At 32.7% G+C, this 22,560-nt stretch overlaps 1 protein-coding gene across 1 annotated transcript in view; it reads right to left on the bottom strand.

Annotated features, from left to right (window-relative positions):
• Positions 1-22,560, bottom strand: part of LOC131148738 (uncharacterized) — a 36,336-nt gene that overhangs the window by 13,421 nt on the left and 355 nt on the right. The window lies entirely within an intron of this gene.

Here is a 22,560-nt window from a genome sequence, read left to right as displayed (position 1 = left end):
GAAGAAACCATATATTAAAACAGTGTGTGGCGCACATGAGTTTATAAATATCATTTTAGTAACATTTGTAAAACATTATCATAAACACTAAAATTATTTTCTGAACCTAATCAATCACATGCAAAGATTTAACCCACGAGATTGCCCAAGGATAGAGGTGATTACCCGCTCATACAAGTAGCACCCATCTGCTCTGATACCTAGGCAACCCAAAGGTCACAGTTAAAGCATACCAGGGCACTCACCTTACTCAGTAAGCCCTCAAGTGATAAATTGATCTCGTACTCACACAGTTCATACAAAAGTTTACCGGCGAAGGCACCCAAGAATAGGGAAATCTACCCGTTCATACAAGTAGTTTCCCTCTGCTCTAGCACGTTATGCAGCCTACTGCTACACCTGATACAACCAGGGCACTCGCCTTTCTCAGCAAGCCCTCGGGCGAAGAGTTTGCCTCGCCCAAATATAATATGTTCTACTAGCATAAATACTGCTAATACCATAATACATTATTCTTTCTGTCATTGTTCAACCATTCACCTATGTTCATGTTCATAACTTTTACATTTCACTTCATTTCACTTTAAGTGACTCTTTCCCATTTTACATTGTTCACATTTCACATTTCACATTTCACATTTCATTTCCATTTCATTCATTTCCCTTTTCATTTCATTTCATTTCATTTCATACCCAACATCTTTCAGCTGTTTTAGCCCAACATTTTTCAGCTGTCATATATTTACCCAGCATCTTTCATCTGTTTTATCTAACATTTTTCAACTGTTACACATTTACCCAACATCTTCCAGTTGTTTTACCTAGCGTCTTTCAGCTATTTTACCCAGCATCTTTCAACTGTTTTACCCAACATTTTTCAACTGTTTACTCAACATTTTTCAGCTATTTACATGGTTGCATTAACACACACAAGCAACATAGTCCATATCATGTTTTATTCACAATGCATTATTTACTAAACCTGCATCTCATACATTTAACATATATTTGCACAGAATCTCATGCCACACAGTTTAGTAATAAAATTCATACATTGCTTGTAAAATAAGCCAACCAACATTTAATATTTATATACCGAAAATACCTCTCATTCCTTACATAATTACCTTGGAAATATTTTTCTACTTTCATCAGTTCATTTTCGCATATACATATCTAATAAACAGCCCTAAACTCAAAAAAAATATAATTTAAATGATTGAAATTTTAAACTCATACCAAGACATATACACGTATATGTAACACAATTTATTTTCCATTAAATTCATAAAAATTCTAATTTAATATATATTTTTCTTCTTACCTAGTTTCTTGAACTACGCCAATAGGGATCCTGAAAAATACTTACGGCGCTCACCGAGACCCTGAATCAAAAATCATAATTCCATTAAATTAATCCTAAATAAAATATTATTTTAATATTTCATAGGGTCATAAATTATAAATAAATAATTATACCCTTAAATATAGTCAAATTACCAAATTTTCCAAATCACACTCTCGCTTTGGAGTGAGACCTAAAAAACCCCAATTGAAATTTTACTTATGTCAAAATGACGACGATCATGACTAAGACCCCATGGTGGTGCCTGATCGTCGATTTAATAGCAAATTTAACAAAAAATTGACAAATTAGGGGAAATATACCTTTCCCCATGAGTGGTGTCTATGACACTCCTACGACAAATCCGCTCCAGTAGAAATATCAGGGGCGAAGTAAGGAATCCAATGACACCTTCCGTTTTTCGATCGGTCGAATATCCATTGAGAAATGATTGGAGACAGAGAGGCGGAGACGGAGAGGCATGGGGACAGAGAGAGAACAGACAGGCGCTAGAATTCAGGTAACCTTGTGTAATCTTCTTCATCTTTCTTCCTTTTTTTTTTTTTTTTTTTCTTTTACTTACTTTACATATAATATAATAATATTATATTATATATATATATATACACACACACACACACACATATATATATATACACATATGTACTTTAACCATTATATATATATATATATATATATATCAAATTATTTATTTAATACATCAGATTTAATAATACTTAATTAATTAATTAATTCATAATAATTTTTTAAAATTACTTATTTATTTATTTAATTTAATAATGTTTAATTAATTATTTGATTAATAATTTTAATTTTTTTAAAAAAAAATTTCAGGTTATTACATTCTTCTCTCCTTTAGAAAATTTCGTCCTCGAAATTCGTTACCTAATCTTTCATTTCCTCATTTCAAGAATTCCACACATTTACATATACTCCAATTTAAATATCAAACATCCAAGTTGCTCGCAAATCATTTAATCAAATCACCTAAATTATTCTTCTTCAAAAAATTTTCACCCCAAATCAACCAACCTAACCTTCGAGTTCAAATTCCAAGCTCTTATTTCTCTACTTAAAAACATCACCATTAATGGATTTACCATAATTTTCTGAAACTAGCTACTTCTTCAGAAAAACATAGAAGACCATCAAGGGATTTCTGCCCCTAAGCTTACGAAACACAACTCAGAATTCCTAACAGTATCTTAATCTACCCATTCCTATCCTTATCGCAACTCAATCCTATACTCTGGTATAAATCATTCCTAACCTAATCCTCTAATATTTTCATATCCATACGATGTGAAATTAATCACACTTTCGGCTGGACATTACTCTGATACCATAATGTAACGTCCCGAACCCTTAAACCAGAGTTCGGTGCGTTATACCTGATAAAATCCCTAATAATCCATAATCCATGATATATGCAGCGAAAAACATAAACATAATCTTCATATAACATAACACCAGAGTTTACTAATTCTAACTATAATCCATAATAAATCATGCATCACCTGCATTTCCATAAATCTATATAACTCTAAAAACATTTCAGTATTTTCACAATCATTCCTTACTCAACAGTCTTAAAACATAAAGACTTAAAACATAAATATTTACATTCCCCAAAATTAACATAGAAATATACCATTTTCTTTTTCTATTTCCCAATAATGCTATAAAAACCTCAAACTCTCAAAACTCGATATCGAGGAAATCCTGAAAATAATAAATTTATATTCGGGTAAGACACATCTCACTAAGGGAAGAAACCATATATTAAACAAGTGTGTGGCGCACATGAGTTTATAAATATCATTTTAGTAACATTTGTAAAACATTATCATAAACACTGAAATCATTTTCTAAACCTAATCAATCACACGCAAAGATTTAACCCACGAGATTGCCCAAGGATAGGGGTGATTATCCGCCTATACAAGTAGCACCCCTCTACTCTGATACCTAGGCAACCCAAAGGTCACAGTTAAAGCATATCAGGGCACTCACCTTACTCAGTAAGCCCTCAAGTGATAAATTGATCTCGTACTCACACAGTTCATACAAAATTTTGTCGGCAAAGGCTCCCAAGAATAAAGAAATCTACCTGCCCATACAAGTAATTTCTCTCTGCCTTAGCACGTTATGCAGCCTACTACTACACCTGATACAACCAGGACACTTGCCTTTCTCAGCAAGCCCTCGGGCGAAGAGTTTGTCTCGCCCAAACGTAACATGTTCTACTAGTATAAATACTGCTAATACCATAATACATTATTCTTTCTGTCATTGTTCAACCATTCACCTATGTTCATGTTCATAACTTTTACATTTCACTACATTTCACTTTAAGTGATTCTTTCCCATTTTACATTGTTCACATTTCACATTTCATTTTCATTTCATTTGTTTCTCTTTTCATTTCATTTCATTTCATACCCAGCATCTTTCACCTATTTTACCCAACATTTTTCAGCTGTCATACATTTACCTAACATCTTTCAACTATTTTACCCAACATTTTTCAGTTGTTACACATTTACCCAGCATCTTTTAGTTGTTTTATCCAACATCTTTCAGTTATTTTACTCAACATTTTTCAGCTGTTTACCCAGCATTTTTCAGCTATTTACATGGTTGCATTAATACACACAAGCAACATAGTTCATACCATGTTTTATTCACAATGCATTACTTACTTAACCTGCATCATATACATTTAACATATATTTACACAGAATCTCATGCCACACAGTTTAGCAATAAAATTCATACATTGCCTATAAAATAAGTCAACCAACATTTAATGTTTATATACCGAAAATACCTTTCATTCTTTACATAATTACCCTGAAAATATTTTTCCACTTTCATCAGTTCATTTTCGCATATACATATCTAATAAACAGCCCTAAACTCGAAAAAATATAATTTAAATGATTAGAATTTTAATCTCATACGGAGACATATACACGTATATGTGACAAATCATTTTTCATTAAAGTCATAAAAATTCTGATTTAATATATATTTTTCCCCTTACGTGGTTTCTTGAATTACGCTAACAGGGATCCCAAAAAATACTTGTGGCGCTCACCCGAATTCTGAATCAAAAATCCTAATTCCATTAAATTAACCCTAAATAAAATATTATTTTAATATTTCCTAGTGCCATAAATTCTCCCTTAAATAAAGTCAAATTACCCAAATTTCTCAAATCTCACTCTCGCTTTGGAGTGGCGCCTAAAAAACCTCAATTGGAACTTTACTTATGTCAAAATGACGACGATCAAGACTAGGACCCCATGGTGGTGCCTGATCGTCGATTTAATAGTAGATTTAATAAGAAATTGAAAAATTAGGGGAAATTTACCTTTCCCCAAGAGTGGTGCCTACGCCGCTCCCATGAAAAATTCACTCTAATAGAAATATCGGTGGCGGAGTTAGGAATCCAACGGCACCTTCCATTTTTTGATCGGTTGAATATACATCGAGAAATGAGGGGAGACAAAGAGGCGGGGACAGAGAGAACAGAGAGGCGCTGGAATTCAGGTAACCTTCTGTAATCTTCTTCATCTTTCTTACTTCTTTTTTTTTTTCTTTTACTGACTTTACATATAATATAATAATATTATATATATATACACACATATATGTACACATATGTGCTTTAACCATTATATATATATATATATATATATATATATATATATATCATATTATTTATTTAATACATCAGATTTAATAATACTTAATTAATTAATTAATTCATAATAATTTTTTTTAAAATTACTTAATTTTTTAAAATTACTTAATTTTTTAAAATTACTTATTTATTTATTTATTTATTTAATAATGCTTAATTAATTAATTGATTAATAATTTTAATTATTTAATTTTTAATTTTTTTAAAAAAAAAATTTAGGTTATTACATCAATCTTGTTTTGATAATGACAAATCACTTGGTATTTGATCTGTGCATTGAGATTGTGAACAGGAACAATATTAAGCATGCACGGAATGATAATAAGTCATGGAGACCATAAAGAACAAAACATACATATCTAGGCAAGATCCATGGAACTTAAAGAATACAAGAATGAAGATGCAAGCACCAAACTCAAGAATGTCATGAGAATGGGTATTTAGAACTCATGTATTTATATTTTCATATGATCTAATTTGAGGCTCAACATATACCCTAGAATGACTTTACGACTCATGCATTTCATGAACATCATTTGGGGACATTCATGGACTTAGAAATATTTGTAAAACCCTAAAAAATACATTTATAAAGGAGCTAAGAAAGAGAGCAAAGCAAAATTTTAAACTGAAAAGAAAAAATTCAAAAAATGGGGACTTCAGTAGCTTGAACTCAACCTCCGTCGCTTGAAGAATTAAAGTGAAACACAGAATCTGGCCGAGGCACTTCAGTCGCCTAAACCTGTGACTTCGGTCTCCTGAAGTTGTCACTTCAAGAGCCTGAACTCCACTTCAATCGTCTGACCCTCTATTCAAGTTGATTTTTTCGAAACTTTAAGGAGCTTTGGTTGCCTGGGCTTCGACCTCAGTGACCTAAACTTGCGGGAAAACTTAAAAATTTAATTTTTATTAAGAGAACTTGCGAGATATTTTTTAATCCAACGGTTGAGATCTATTCTAAGGGCAAGATCACTATATATACTGAATATCTAAACCCTAGGGCGTAAGCCAAGATAAACGAGAAGAAAAGAGAACACATTTTGAAAGAGAATTGAGAACGTTGAACACTTTGCTATACGATTGCCTGCACTCTAGCTCATACTCATCAACCTTAGGCAAATCTACTTCGAAAATCAAAGGAGATTCATTTACACATTTTGATTTCAACTTGGTATTGAGGTTTGGTTAATCCATTTAGTTTTATCGAGAGATTCTCATATCAACATCTGTTTTTGAATATCTTTAGAAAAGTTTGATATTGAGTTTTCACATTCATATAAAGTTTATTTTGACAAGTTCAATACTTGAGAAAGTTTTTATTAGGCCATTGATCAAAGAGTAACATTCAAGTGTGTTCTTAGTTAAAGACTTGATATTTTGAATATGTCTAAACTATTTGGTTAGATATCCTTAGAAGTGCATAACTGTATATATATATATATATTGAAGGATATTTTCTGAAAATCATACATTAAGTTTGTTGATCTTTGGTAATCTCATCATATAGATACTTATATATACATTAAGTCAAATATTACCAAGGTCACATTGAGATTGAAATCTTAAGAGAAATATTGTTTTTGACAAAGTGTGTTTAAAATCTTTGCAATCTTCAAAGTTGTTTTTGTATTCAAAGATTTAAACTAAGTTCTGCAAAGCATTGAGTTATATAAATATTTTTGGGAGATTTGATAAAAATGGATTTGTGTGTTGAAGCATATCATACATAAATGATTTTATTGTTTCATACATTCTGAGCTCCAAGTTACATCATATGTTAATGTATTAGGAATTTTAATTGTACTCACTAGCTTTTGTCAGAAGCAATTTTGAGTGTTTTATAGATTTCATTATATTCACGGTTCGGGTTGTGAACCGAGTGTGAGAAGAGAGCTATATTTCTTGTAAACAGCGGAGTAGGAAGGAGATGTACCTCTTGTAAGCAGCGGATTGTAAGGGAACCTCTGTCCCAATTTAAGAAGCAGGGATTATAGTTAAATCCTTGAGTGGGTTGCTCAAGGTGAGGACGTAGGCCGAGTTGGCTAAACCTCGTAAAAATTGCGTTTGTCTTCTCTCTTCCCTTAACTCCTTACTTTTCGCACTACATTTTATTTATTCGTATTGCATGTGTATGTTGATTAACGTTACACACAATTAATTGGGTAAAAAGAACTCATTGATAAAATAATTTTAATTATGTCATAAATCCTTGAAATTGATTTGTTAAATAAACAAATAGGGATTAAGTGGTAAAAAGGTTCAAAGAATTTTAAAATACCCAATTCACCCCCCCCCCCCTCTCTTAGGATTACACCTTAATCAACATTTGGTATCTGAGCTGGTGTATATAGACATAATTGTTAATTTGTAAAAAAATCACATAGATTATTATGGTGTATCCTCATTTGGTGTGGGACAAATCCCTGCAAGACCTCCAATGTTTTATGGTGAAAATTTCACCAAGTGGAAAATGAGAATGACTATTTTTATCAAATCAATGGATTAGAGGACTTGGAGAGTAATTGCTCAAGGAAACTTAGTTCCTATTAAAACTATTGATAATGTTGAAATCCCTAAATCTGAATATGAGCTGAATGAGAATGACATGAAATTAATGCAAATAAATTTCGGTGCTATGAACATTCTATTGCTTGGTTTAGATGCTAATGTTTTTCGTGAAATCAAGTCATGTCAAAGTGCTAAGGAGATATGGGAAGAACTCGATAGGAGATTTGGTGATGCCAAAGGAAAGAAGTCCACTACTTGGGAAGATTCGTGCTCAAATGATCAGGTAATAAAAAGCTGTGGCCTAGTGGCGTTAGTTGATGAAGAGGTACACTCTACTCATTCTACTTCTCAGTCAAATTCTCAAAATGATTCATGCAATGACTGTGATCCATCTTGTGATAACTCTGGTAATGAATATTATAATGAATCTGATAATGATAACATGCTATCTTATGAGGAATTACAAAAGGGATTTGTTAAGGCTTATAAAATGCTAACAAAGATGACCAAAAAGAAAATAATGTTAGAAAGTGAAAATAAAGACTTAGCAAAACAGTTAGAAGAGTTTCGAGAGTCGCATACTTCTTGGGAAAAAGAAAAGATTGAAAAAGAATTAGAGATTAAGAGATTAGTAACCAAGAATGAGGCATCACTGAAAGATTTGGAAAAAAAAAAATTAGTGTTGAAAAAGAAAATGATTTGAAAATCATGAAATTAGAAAACAAGAATGATATGATGGCAAAAGAGCTGAAAGAGTTAAGATCCAAGATTTTGAGTGATAATGCAAAAGATTTTTAAATTTCTGAACTCGAATGTAAAGTAAACAAAATGACCGACGAATTGGTAAAGTTACAAGCTGTTTGCAGAGATTTAAAGAATTCAAAAATTCAAGATCTAGAAAGAAAGATAGAGGATCAAACTAAGATCATTCACACATTTACTAAGGGAAAAGAAAATTTTGACAAGCTCTTAGGTTCCCAAAAGATGAGACAAAGAAGGTATAGGTTACAATGGAATTGAAAATAGAAGAAGAAAGAACCTATACATGGGGTATTTTGTTAAAGCGTCAAAATTCTATGCTAGTACCTCCTCTGGTCCGTATGCTCAAACCACCTGCGTATTATGTAAAAATAAAAGACACATTAAATTTAATTGTCCATTTATAAGAAAAGGTGTGACGCTCAAACAGGTTTGGCGAATCAAAGAAAAATGAGTACCAAACAAATCCCAAACACTCCTCTTTAGACTTTAGGATTGAGAATTTAGTGAAGTTAGCCACACAAACAAAAGGGGGACGTGATAACTAATAGGCTTGGGAATAGTATATGCTTAAAATGTAAAATCTTAGTATGTGTATTTACTACACTATTATTATGCTAAGAATCCTACAAGAAAGTTAAGTCAATATGATTCCTTTAAGCAATATATCCAATCTAACTACCTAATGCTTATATATTATAATGATTGGGTAAAATGTTGAAATATTGAATATCATGCGAATCTTGATGTATTCAAAGTAAAGGTTGAGAGATTAACTGTTAAAATATCAGGAACCTAATATCCTTGCAATGAGTAACATAAATCATAATATTGAAGAACAAATCCACTTTCAAATGGATTAAAGCATCATTGTTTAGTGAATAAGTCTTAGTGCTTAACACATGCTTAAATATTAAAACCCTAAGTTAAGCAAATCATGTCCATTACAAAAGACTGAGCCTTTAGGAATAAATCATACATTAAACATCATATAATCCTAAACCCATTCTTGGAGCCTCAAAGGGTTAAATCAGTCATCAGTCTAGCCACAAGCACTAATAATCATAAATTACATATATATCAGGTGCTTATTAAAAGACATCCCATTATGATCAAATTGGTGGAATTCTCTAAGGGATCAAAGTGTGCACAAAGACATTTTTTAATAAATATTCCCGTTTCTGCTTAAAAAAGTAAAAATCCCTAATTTCGTCCACAAGATATCTTTACCATACCATGATTATATCCGGTAAAGATTCATCTATTATAGGTACGTACCCTTGCTTAAAATTGAAGACATACGTATAAAGTACCATCCAATAATTGGAAAATTAGAAATACCCAAATAGCAGTATTCAAAAATTAATATTCTCCCAAAATTGCTCTTTGGCCTATGTAGTTGGATATAGTTGTTTCCTCGAAATATTTTGAACAATGTCCACTCATAATGAACATTCTTCTGAACTTAAAGATAATTAAATTGTTAAAAGTATTTGCAAAATCTCTCTTCACAAGCTTTCAAACTTCAAGTCAAATCTATTAGAAGATTGTGAATATGTAAAATGGTTAAGTTATTTGCGATAGGTTTCAATCTATATGATAATGAAAATGACTAGGAAACATGTGCATTGAGATCCATAAGAAAAGAAGCAATATAGGCTTATGACCCTGTAGTAGAATTGTTTATGACTTGTTGGTCCTCTAAGCTAAAGTAGGTAAAGTCAAGTATAAATCTTTCAAAATCTTAGAACACTTGGCTATACTGGTGAAGAATGATTACAAGGAAAAGACATAAGAATATGATAAGTGCGTAACAGAAGGGGAGTAAATTAATTTGAAAATACTATGGCCCTGAAACTTAAGCATCTTCACATTTAGTATAATTTGTTGTATTTATATCTAGTATCAAATCATTGATGGTATGTGTAAAAACTTTTGTGCATATTTGATGCAACATATTAACCACATGAATTTTGTTTAGACTATGCGAAACTAAACTTGTTGCATGCTTGAAAATATTTAAGGGAGCTGAGCTCCATTCCTAGAAAAAGAGCATAGAGAACTCATGTGCACCATAGTATCGCTATGATTGGTCTAAAATAGTTTACAATGATTGCTTATATGGCTTTGAATTAGTAGTGAAATTAATCCTTGATAAGTATAAGCATTTCATCTCATCTATGCAAATATTAAAATTCCTAGGGGAAGCATCTTAAAATGATTTCCTACCTATCTTATTATGCTTACTCATATTTCTTGTGCTTAGATGTGTAGTGAACTTTCTGTAGCATGCACTCAATCATGATGATTCTATTGGATATTCCAAATGAAATATATATATTGCTTTGCCAAAAATCCTTTGAGTTAACCATATGACCTTGTTTTGAAATGTTTTGATATATTTAGGCTCTGTATGGTTAGTCTTTCTGGTCTTAATTATGTTCAGAATGTACTCAGAGCAAATATGTATAGCTCAATTTGTTTTGAAGATCCAAAAGGTGAGAGATATATACTAGAATAAATTTTTTATGAGAACTAAAGGGGGAGAGATTTCTTGGCATAATCTACAATGTGTATGAGCTTAAATAAATAAAACAGGGAAGAGCTTTTCTGAGCTAAAATAAATATAGTTGCCTAGAATTATATTAGATGACATAATTCAGGGGGAGCAACGTTACTTAAGATGTAATCACTTGGTGTCAAATCAATCAAATGTTGGTATCGCATTAATTGACATTTGATATCAAATCAATCAACATTTGTTCACATTTGATATAACATTAGTCCACAATTGGTATGCCATCAATAAACAGTTGATATACTCACACGATCTTTGAAATTTATGCATTAGCAAGAGAAATAGTTGATGTCAAAAAGGGGGAGAAGAAAATTTTTTGTAAATCTGATGGTTGAACAAGTTTCAAACTTTAAGATTTCTAAGGGGAGAAGAACATAAGGTTATGTCCAATCATGTCTTATTATTATACACCTTTTTGTTGATGTCAAAAGGGGGAGAAAAAAATTGGGAGCAAAAATAAAAAAAAAATAAAAGAGAAATCAAGAGAAACAAAAGTAATAAAAATCAGGAGAAAAAGCAAAAATAAGAGAAATCAAGAAAAATTGGGAGCATAAATAAGAAATATCAGGAGAGCAAGATAATAGCAAAAAGTGTTTGAAATATCACGGGCATATTCCATTTGGAATCAGGCTGAACAACGTGTGTATGAAAATAAGCATATTTCATTTGGCATGAGCATATTTCATTTATTGAATATTTGATGCATTAATTGAGGGGGAGCCTTGTTAGGTGTAACCCATTATATATTTTTGCTCATACATTTGTCATCATCAAAAAGGGGGAGATTGTTGACTCTACGAGTCCAATCCTGTTTTGATAATGACAAATCACTTGGTATTTGATCTGTGCATTAAGATTGTGAACAGGAACTATATTAAGCATGCACAGAAGGATAATAAGTCATGGAGGCTACAAAGCATACATATCTGGGCAAGATCCATGGAACTCAAAGAATATAAGAATGAAGATACAAGCACCAAGCTCAAGAATGTCATGGGAATGAGTATTTAGAACTCATGTATTTACATTTTCATATGATCTAATTTGAGGCTCAACATATACCCTAAAATGACTTTAGGACTCATGCATTTCATGAACACCATTAGTTGACATTCATGGACTTAGAAATATTTTTAAAACCCTGGAAAATACTTTTATAAAGGAGATAAGAAAGAGAGTAAAGTAGCTTTTTTAACTGGAAAGAAAAAATTCAAAAAATAAGGACTTCGGTAGCCTGAACTCAACCTCAGTCGCTTGAAAATTTTCTTTAGAAGCCTGAAGATTAAGTTCACTCACCTAAAGAATTAAAGTGAAACACAGAATCTGGCCGAGGCACTTCGGTCGCCTGAACCTGTGACTTCAGTTGCCTGAAGTTGTCACTTGAGGAGCCTGAACTCCACTTCAATCTCCTGACCTTGTATTTAAGTTGATTTTTTCGAATCTTTAAGGAACTTCGGCCACCTGGGCTTCGACCTCAGTCGCCTAAACTTGTGATAAAATTTAAAAATTTAATTTATTGAGAGAATTCGCAAGATATTTTTTAATCCAACGGTTGAGATCTATTATAAGGGCAAGATCACTATATATACTGAATATCTAAACCCTGGGCATAAGCTAAGATAAATGAGAAGAAAAGAGAACACCTTTTGAAAGAGAATTGAGAACGTTGAACACTTTGCTATACGATTGCCTGCACTCTAACTCATACTCATCAACCTTAGGCAAATCTACTTCGAAAATCAAAGGAGATTCATTTACACATTTTGATTTCAACTTGGTATTGAGGTTTGGTTAATCCATTTAGTTTTATCGACAGATTCTCATATCAACATCTGTTTTTGAATATCTTTAGAAAAGTTTGATATTGAGTTTTCACATTCATGTAAAGTTTGTTGTGACAAGTTCAATACTTAAGAAAGTTTTAATTAGGCCATTGATCAAAGAGTAATATTCAAGTGTGTTCTTAGTTAAAGACTTGATGTTTTGAATATGTCTAAACTATTTGGTTAGATATCCTTAGAAGTGCATAACTGTATATATATATTGAAGGATATTTTCTGAAAATCATATATTAAGTTTGTTGATCTTTGGTAATCTCATCATATAGATACTTATATATACATTAAGTCAAATATTACCAAGGTCACATTGAGATTGAAATCTTGAGAGAAATATTGTTTTTGACAAAGTGTGTTTAAAATCTTTGCAATCTTCAAAGTTGTTTTTGTATTCAAAGATTTAAACTAAGTTCTGCAAAGCATTGAGTTATATAAATATTTTTGGGAGATTTGATAAAAATGGATTTGTGTGTTGAAACATATCATACATAAATGATTTTATCGTTTCATACATTCTGAGCTCCAAGTTACATCATATGTTAATGTATTAGGAATTTTAATTGTACTTACTAGCTTTTGTCGGAAGCAATTTTGAGTGTTTTATAGATTTCATTATATTCATGGTTCGGGTTGTGAACCGAGTGTGAGGAGAGAGCTATATTTCTTGTAAGCAGCGGAGTAGGAAGGAGATGTACCTCTTGTAAGCAGCGGATTGTAAGGGAAGCTCTGTCCCAATTTAAGGAGCAGGGATTATAGTTAAATCCTTGAGTGGGTTGCTCAAGGTGAGGACGTAGGCCGAGTTCGCTGAACCTTGTAAAAATTGCGTTTATCTTCTCTCTTCCCTTAACTCTTTACTTTCCGCATTACATTTTATTTATTTGTATTGCATGTGTATGTTGATTAATGTTACATACAACTAATTGGGTAAAAAGAACTCCTTGATAAAATAATTTTAATTTTGTCATAAATTCCTAAAATTGATTTGTTAAATATACAAATAGGGATTAAGTGGTAAATAGGTTCAAAGAATTTTAAAATACCCAATTCACCCCCCCCCCCCCCCCCCCCCCACTCTTGGGATTACACCTTTATAAACAAAACTTGTTATACCATTAGAGACTTGATCATGCTGATAACGTGTTGTAAATGAAATAAAGGAGGAAAAAAATTTGGAGTTGTAGAAATTCAAAAGTCTAGTTCTTCAGGAACTAGATGTTGTTAATCATCTTATTATCTCATTTTGTTGTAAAGCATGTCCTTATATAGACAAATATATTAGCATTCCAAAAGTTAACCACATAATGAACCATTATGTGGGCATACCAAAGGTTGTAACCTATTATCTAGATAGTCATTCACATAAATATACATGTTTTACAACAGATTATTCATACCTCGAACCAATGGATTGCACAATCCTAGTGAAGAGGATGGGAGTTTTGTAGTGAATGTCTTGGGTTCAAATTCTAAAAGGGTTGGAAGGAGTGCAAGATAGAAGATGACCTATCTTATGTTGTGTAGTTCAAATATAGTTTGCTATCGATAAAAGAATAAACTAATTAAACTTGAATTTAAGAAGGAACAAAAATATGATAATATCATCTAAAACTTATGGGAAAAAATTTAGGGCTTGTTTAGTTGTCAAAATATTTTTTTCATTTTTCATTTTAATATATTATTATAAAAAATTTTAATTTATTTAATAGCTTTTTCAAGATTCATATTAACATTAAAAAGATAGAAAATAAAGATTTTAATCAATTATGTAAAATAGTTTTCTATTTTTTATTTCTAAATTTCAAATAATTACATAAAAAAATAACTTGTTTCAGTTTCGAGAATTTATATAAGATAGCATTTGTGATCATGCATTTTGAAGCTCAGATTTGAATTTGTGTAAATTGGGAAGAAACTCAAATATTTTGTGATAATATTCTATGATCACAATCAACAAAAAAAAAATAAAATCAACCACTTGAATTACCTTTGGTTCGCAGAATGTTCTCATAAGAATAAAAGAATTTGATGATTTACACACCACAAAAAATAAATATAAAAAAATTGTCATTATAAAGCATATAAACTTTGGAGAAAACTTATGATCCATAATAAAAAATATGGATAAGGAACAATTATTCTTAAATTTTAGTATGAAAATATCTATTCATTTCCTGCTATATCTTGAATAACACAAGCCTTTACATGAGGTACTTCTTTCTAAATTATTACATTCTAATACAATTTTAATTATATTACCATTATAATCTATCTTATTTATATGTATGCCTATTCTACAAAACATAACCCTAGCCTTTCAATAAACATGAGAAACATGAATCACTAGAAAAACAAATTAATTCCGAACATCATACAACATATATTATTTGCTCTTATTGGTTAGGTTACATTTGGTTCACAAAATATATATTCTTAAAATATAATGGTTAAAACAAAAGATTTTGATAGTTGGCACTTAAAAAAAGGTGTTACTAACACAAAGTAAATGATAATGTAAATTTTTTCATAAATCATCAAACAGAAATAGATTAAAAAAATAATTATTATCAAATTTTATCATGGGAATATATATTCTTTTCTTATTCCATATTGGATACAATAATAGACAAATTTTTACTTGAGAGACCTTTCTCTAAATTTTTACATTGTTGTAATTTTCATTAAATTTCTATTGTGTTCCATCTTATTGTTAGCAATAATAGGTACTCCGCAAACTAGACATAATCTTATATCTTAAGTGGATGGGTTCAAACCTTGTAAAAGTATAAAAAGGGGTCAAGGATGATAAATGAAATGCCCCTTGCTATTCACCAAAAGTCCCATATACTCTGCAATGAACCAAAAAATATGTATGTTATTCATGGGGGAATTGTCTCATGTAGTTATGTCAAGTTTTAAGTAGATTCGATATAATATACTTTGCAATGAACATGGGAGAATTGTCTCATATAGTTAGGTTAAGTTTTAAAGAGATTCAATATAATATTAACTTAGTATTTGGGAGTTTAGAATTTAAATTTTAAATTTAATTGAATAAAATATACTATAAAATTGTATTAAGTTTCATACAAATTGGGCAGCCCAGTGCAGAAAACGCTCGCATATGTAGTGTTTAGAGAAGGGATGGACCACGATGAGTTATAGTACATAGTATCACCTTACATTTTTGCAATAGGTTGTTTCCTTCGAACTATGACCTCCAGGTCACATAGCGATAACTTTACTATTGCGCCTAAGTTCTCCTTCAAGTTTCATTCAAATTCATGCAAATTTGTTGTTTGGCTTAGCTTATTTTTTTCATGTGTGTTCCTAAGTGTTAATTCTTTTACTCAAAGCTTGAGATTTTTATGTTACAAGTTTCATATTCAAATTCAGAAAAAAGATTTAAAAAAAAATGTAAGATGGAGAGGTCTACTTTTTGCTGTGTAACCCAACTTTAATGTGAGTTTTCAATGATCCAAAAAATAATAATAATAATAATAATAATAATAATAATAATAATTACAATGTCTTTTGGAAGAACACCTTGTGTACTAATAAACTAACTAGGGCATGAAGCCCTCATTAAAGGTATGGTCCTTCCTTTCTATTGAAGGAAGTCAAGTTGTTGCTTCATCAAAAGAGATGGCAAGTCAAGGTACTCTTTTACTCTTCATTAGTCTCATGCTAATTAGCAAAACTCTTGTGAACCTTGGTAAACACTTTTCAGTTGACCTAACACTGAAATGGTGAAATTGCAATATCCTTCAATTCCTATAAAAATCTACACTCCATTTTTAATCCAAGTTGGTCGTGTGTTCAGAAAAGCTTGGATCTTTCCTGGATTGGCCTCCATCTCTATGCTAGTCATGATGAAACCTAAGAAACTTGCCAAAATGAATATCCAAAACCTGACTTATTGGGGCTCAACCATAATTGATATCTTCTTAGCACCTTAAAAGGTCACCGTTGAATTATTTACGTAATTGACAAACTTCTTGTTTTTTTTTTTTTTTTTTTTGTACCATCATGTCATCTACACATGCCTACACTATTTTAGCAAGTCCTTAAAGATTTTGTTCACTAGAAACCTTTGAAATATGGCGTCCGCATTTTTTCAAACCAAAGGACATTACTTGAAAATAATAATGACCCCTCTCTATCACAAACATTGTTTTCTCCTTGTCCACTTTTACTCTGAGAAGGAATTCATGAAGTTGAGGAACTGGTGACCTAAGGTGGACCCCTCATAAGGTGACCAATCTAAGGCTAAGGAAATTATCTTTAGGACTAATGCAATTGATATTTATAAAATATGTGCATATTCTCCATTGCCCATTTTATATATATATATATATATATATATATATTTTCCAAAAATGTGTTCACTAATCACTTTGGTATTTGATCTCTCTAATAAACAGAGATAGTATTAACGACATTTATTTAATTTAATATGAAATTCCTCACAGAGTTGGCTAATAACTTGGATCGAAACTAAGTCAATGTAACATACTTGAGTTGATCTAATGCATCTCTACTTGCAATCTATGCAAAACATTAGTCCTATCCCTTAACAGTTGAATTAATGACCATCTCAACTTAGCTTATAGCATCTTCCCAATTTGTACCTCTTTACTTGGTTTCCCTTTCCTAAGACATTTTAGGTCAAATCTTCTATTGAAGAGCGATTCTAAATCATAAGTTTATCCTTTGCATCTAGATACTCCACCACCACAGTTTCATCGTCCTTAGTTCTTTCCTTTAATATTATAATTTGGTAAAGTTTCACTATCCTTAGTTCTTTCCTTTAATATTATAATTTGGTAACTTTGTTAAGCTAATGCATGAAACCCTCAACCCTCCTTCCCAATTCATTTGCTAATGGAGAACTTCATATAGAGGTAATGGCCTTTCATGGCATTTAGGTTAGGTTGGCTTAGTATCACATGATAAACTAGTGGTCTGCCCACTACTAGGTCAACCATTTTGGTTACCTACTTTGGCTAATGTCCAACTATCATCAACAATTAGATGGCCCCTAGGTATTGGTAGTGGGGCCTCCCAAGTTTTGATATCCTAGCTAATATACTTTTTCATATCGACGAGAACAACTCTAAAAATCGCTCTCTCATTTTAGTGGATCATTTTTTGGGAATATACGATCTCATTTATCCTAGCATCTGCTTACATCAATGTCCTTTTTAACAAATCCCCCAACATGACCTTCCTGTTCAAAGTCTTATCTCATTCTTCAAGTGAACATACTCATCTATGTCATGCTCAAGGTCTTTGTGGAAGCAACAAAGTTTTTTCTCTTACTTAAGAATGTAACTTTAAGAGAGCAGATCGTCGAAAATAATCTATCTTTGATCAACATAAGAACTTAGATGCATGGTAAATTTAATAAGGCACAAGAAAAGTGCTTCTTTACTCTAAGGACAACCATGGTAATGCTAGCATAATTGTCCTTGATATCTATCCAATTAAAGAAGTTTCAACCCAATTCATCAAACATTCCAACTAAGCGTTCACACTATGATACCAATACCTACTTGTTCTTTTCAACATCATCACAAAAGCTCGACACCTAGATTGCTTCAAGAGACCCTTATAAAATAAGGACTTGAACATGTCTAGGTGATCTATGTTGTATTTTTGTGGCTCATATACTTGATGGACTGCATAAACAAGGAAGAAGGCATAGTGTAAAATCACATGTGCTGAGAAGCAGCAGGCAAACAGTCGACTATTTGGCCCAAACAGCTGACTATTTGACTCCAAAATTTAGATAATTTACATTCTTTTTGAAACAGTCGACTATTTGGCTCGAGATGCCCAACACAGATTTCAAATTTTGAATAAATGGATGTTAATATGGTTGGGTTTTGGGGGGAAACCTCGAAGGAGGCTTATATATAAATAGTATATGTTGTGTATGAAGAATTAAGTGTGGTTGAGAGAGAATTGAGAGGATTATTATATTGCTCTTGTAATTTACACAAGAATATAGTGAATCCTTATCTTTTGCTCCCGTGGTGTAGGCATTTCCGAACCATGTAATTCTCTATGTCTTTGTGATTGTTATTACTTTAATTTATTTGTTATGGTTGTGAAATTGTTCTATATTCATCATTAAATTGATGCAATGTGTTTGATCTTTTACATACAAATATATATATATATATATATATATATATATATATATTGCATTGTGCATATTTGGGGGTTTTTTACACAACAATTGGTATCAGAGCATTGTTGTAATGGCCTCTGAATCTTCATATACGAAATTTGACGTTGTCAAGTTTGATGGAACCGAGAATTTCGGTTTGTGGTAGAGAAGGGTGAAGGATCTTTTGGTGCAATAAGGCATGGTGAAGGTCTTATATAGAATTCAACCGAATAGCACGGATGAAGCAACTTGGAATGAATTGGGGGCAATGACAGTATCAATCATCCGACTATGTTTGGCTTATGACATATTATTTCACATCATGAATGAGGATTCTTCGGCATCAGTTTGGAAAAAACTGAAAGGTCGATATATGTCTAAGGGTCCATTCAAATTTGAAAATGTAGTGGAAGGAGACTCGGAAAGCAGTGATGGTGATATGCTATGTGTTTCATCGAGTTCAGAGAGCCTCGTGGATGATTCTTGGATCTTAGATACCAGATACTCTTATCACATGACAGCAAATATAAAATAGTTCAACACCTACAGGTTAGTTAATATTGGTTGTATTTTGATGGGAAATGATATTTTATGCAAAATACTTGGTATTGGAAATGTCAAAATCAAAATGCATGATGATGTTGTGAGAACTGTATGTGATGTAAGGCATGTATTGGGTCTACGGAAGAATGTTATTTTATTGGGCACTTTAGACTGTAATAGGTATAGTTACAAGTTTGAAAGTATGGAAATGAAAGTATGTGAAGGCGACTTAATAGTGATGAAAGGAGAAAAGGTAGCGGGAAATATCTATGCACTGCAGGGTAATACGAATGTAGGTGGAGGTGCAACTGTAGAATTTGAGTCAGATGTTCTGTGGCATATGCGGTTAGAGCATATAGGTGACTACATTTATTTAAATGTTTGGGGATAGGTGAGAATGGCATCATGAGACAGATATATGTTTTCTGTGGATGTATCACGAAAGGTCTTGGTTTATCTCATATGACACAAGCCTGATGTGTTTACTAGGTTAAACTTGTGGTTGAGGTGGAGTACCAAATTGGGAGAGAGATCCTCAAGTCAGATATTGGGACTAAGTACGCTGGTTTTGTTCAAGAAGTTTTGTAAGCAGGGCTAGTTATATGCAGGACTTGCAAGGTACTTCTTGGTGAAGTTAGTGAGAGTGACGCATTTCTCGTGTGACCAATCGCCAAAAGTATCGCAAGATGGGAGAGTTACAGGTGAATTGTGGGCAAGTTTTGCAGTAGACTACTTGGTTGTGAGTAGATGTCCACTGGTGCACTATTCTAGTGATGGAGGATTTAGGCTTGGTGCTATCTCTGGACAATACATCTTTCTGGAGTATAAAAAAGGTGGATGCTAGTTGGGTGATCCTGTGGCAAACAAAGGGGTGATCGAGGAAATGGTTTTTGGTAATAAAACCATGAGGCAGCGTATTCAGGTAAAGGAAGAGAAACAAATGCCAGAAAATTGCGACAGTAGCAGACATGTAATTCATGTAGGTTAGGGACTCAGGACAGAAATGCAGGGAGTTCTATCTCGAGTTAATAGAATAACAATATGAATGGGCATATAATACAAGTGGAGCTATAGACTCAAGGCAGAGATGACGTTGTTTATATTGTAAGGAGTTTTAACTCGGGAGACCAACGAGATCACGGTGGGCCATGTCCATTATCAAACCACGACTCAGGTATAAATTTGGTATTCTCGAATTTTATGCATTCATTACTACAAGCAGCAAGGTTCCTACTATTTTTTAAGATGTCGTGCATAGCAAAGGGGAAAATAGAAGGATAAGTGTTATGGTGGAGGAAATGAAGGTATTGCATGTGTGAGTTGGTGAGGCTTCCAGTGTGGAAGATGATGATAGGATGCAGTGGAGTGATGTATCTGTTTTGTGTGAATAACATGTTATTGGTTGGGAAGGCTTTGACTGACGTTTATCAGTTGAGAACTAAATTGAAAGTTTTTTACATGAATGTGTTGGATACGGCCAAGATGGGTCTTGGTTTGTTGATTCGCATAGACAGAGCTGCAGGGAGATTGATGTTATCTCATAGTGGCTTTGTGGACAAATTCGCGGGGAGACTTCATTTGCCGTCTCAGGGGGGTTATGTAGAGAATTGATATGAAATGTCTACCGCTCAGTACCCAAGGACATGTTGTGATATTTGGAATATGTCAAAGGTCCCTCATGATAGTGTAATAAGGTGTTTTGGCAGGCAACAGAATGGACCATCAGTTGTGAGATTTGTTGATAACTATCTAGGGGGTTTTGGTGGTAAAAGGCTTGCAGTAGCATTTGTGTTTACTGTTGTGGGAAGGCTTTTTTGGAAGCCTAGGGTGAAGTTTTCGGGTGTTGCATCTACAACTGTATCAGGGTTGATGGTAGAAGTTGAAGTTGCCATCCGCAAGTTCAAGCAGTGTTGCTTGGACTTGGTGTTTGTGTCCAGTTACCAGACGAGAGATGGTCTCAACCTAACGTTCCAATGTCAAGGTGGAACAACAAGCTATGTTTTTAGGTTCTCCTAAGGGGCGTATACTCGCCATGGTGGAGATTGTTGTGTTTTTGTGGCTCATATACTAAATGGATTACATAAACAAGGAGGAAGACATAGTGGAAAGTCACATGTGGTGAGGAGCAACAGGCAAACAGTCGACTATTTGGCTCCAGAATTCAGACAATTTACATTCTATCCGAAACAGACGACTATTTGGCTCGAGATGCCTAGCACAGATTTCAAATTTTGAATAAATGGACATTAATATGGTTGGGTTTCGGGGGGGAAAACCTCCAAGGAGGCTTATATATACATAGTATATGTTGTATATGAAGAGTTAAGTGTGGTTGAGAGAGAAATGAAAAGATTCTTGTATTACTCTTGTAATTCACACAAGAATATAGAGAATTCTTACCGTTTGCTTCTGTGGATGTAGACATTACCGAACCACGTAATTTTCTATAGTTTATGATTGTCATTGCTTTAATTTACTTGTTGTGATTGTAAAATTGTTCTATATTCATCATTAGATTGCTTCAATGTGTTTGATCTTTTACATACATATATATATATATATTCCGCTGTGCATATTTGGGGCCTTTTTACACAACAATCTACCATGCCAGTGCTTCCATCATACATCTCCATCTAAAGGAGTCTTGAATTTACTAGACAGCAAAACTATTATCACCATTCGAGTAAATGGTAGGTTAAAGGCCTTATGGAATTGGTAATGGTGTACCCCATACTCTTTTTTCGCATTTCTTGCATCATTTGCTCAAACCTACATTGATTTGTTTAAATATATGATTAAAGATGATGAGCTATTTAAAAGTCTGATTAAAGATGATGAGTTGTTTAAATATGTAATTAAAAATGATGAGCTGGTTAATGGTGGTATTGATAAAAAGTCCCCCATTTTTTCATAAGATGGTGGCAGTGCCTTTTAGTGGCTGGTGGCGTGGATAAGGCTTCACCCTTCGGCCGTAGCTGGTTAGGGCAGGTAGCTGGCTAGGTGCCCAACGTCCCAATTGCCCCAATCCCTTTGGGGTGGCTTTAACGAAGTCTCCCAACCATAATAATATGAAAGTAAAATAAAATA

This window comes from Malania oleifera, chromosome 1, assembly GCF_029873635.1.
Source record: "Malania oleifera isolate guangnan ecotype guangnan chromosome 1, ASM2987363v1, whole genome shotgun sequence".
Lineage (NCBI taxonomy): Eukaryota > Viridiplantae > Streptophyta > Magnoliopsida > Santalales > Ximeniaceae > Malania > Malania oleifera.
Note: the sequence above shows the minus strand (reverse complement) of the source record. Positions and strands in the feature narration are given on the sequence as shown.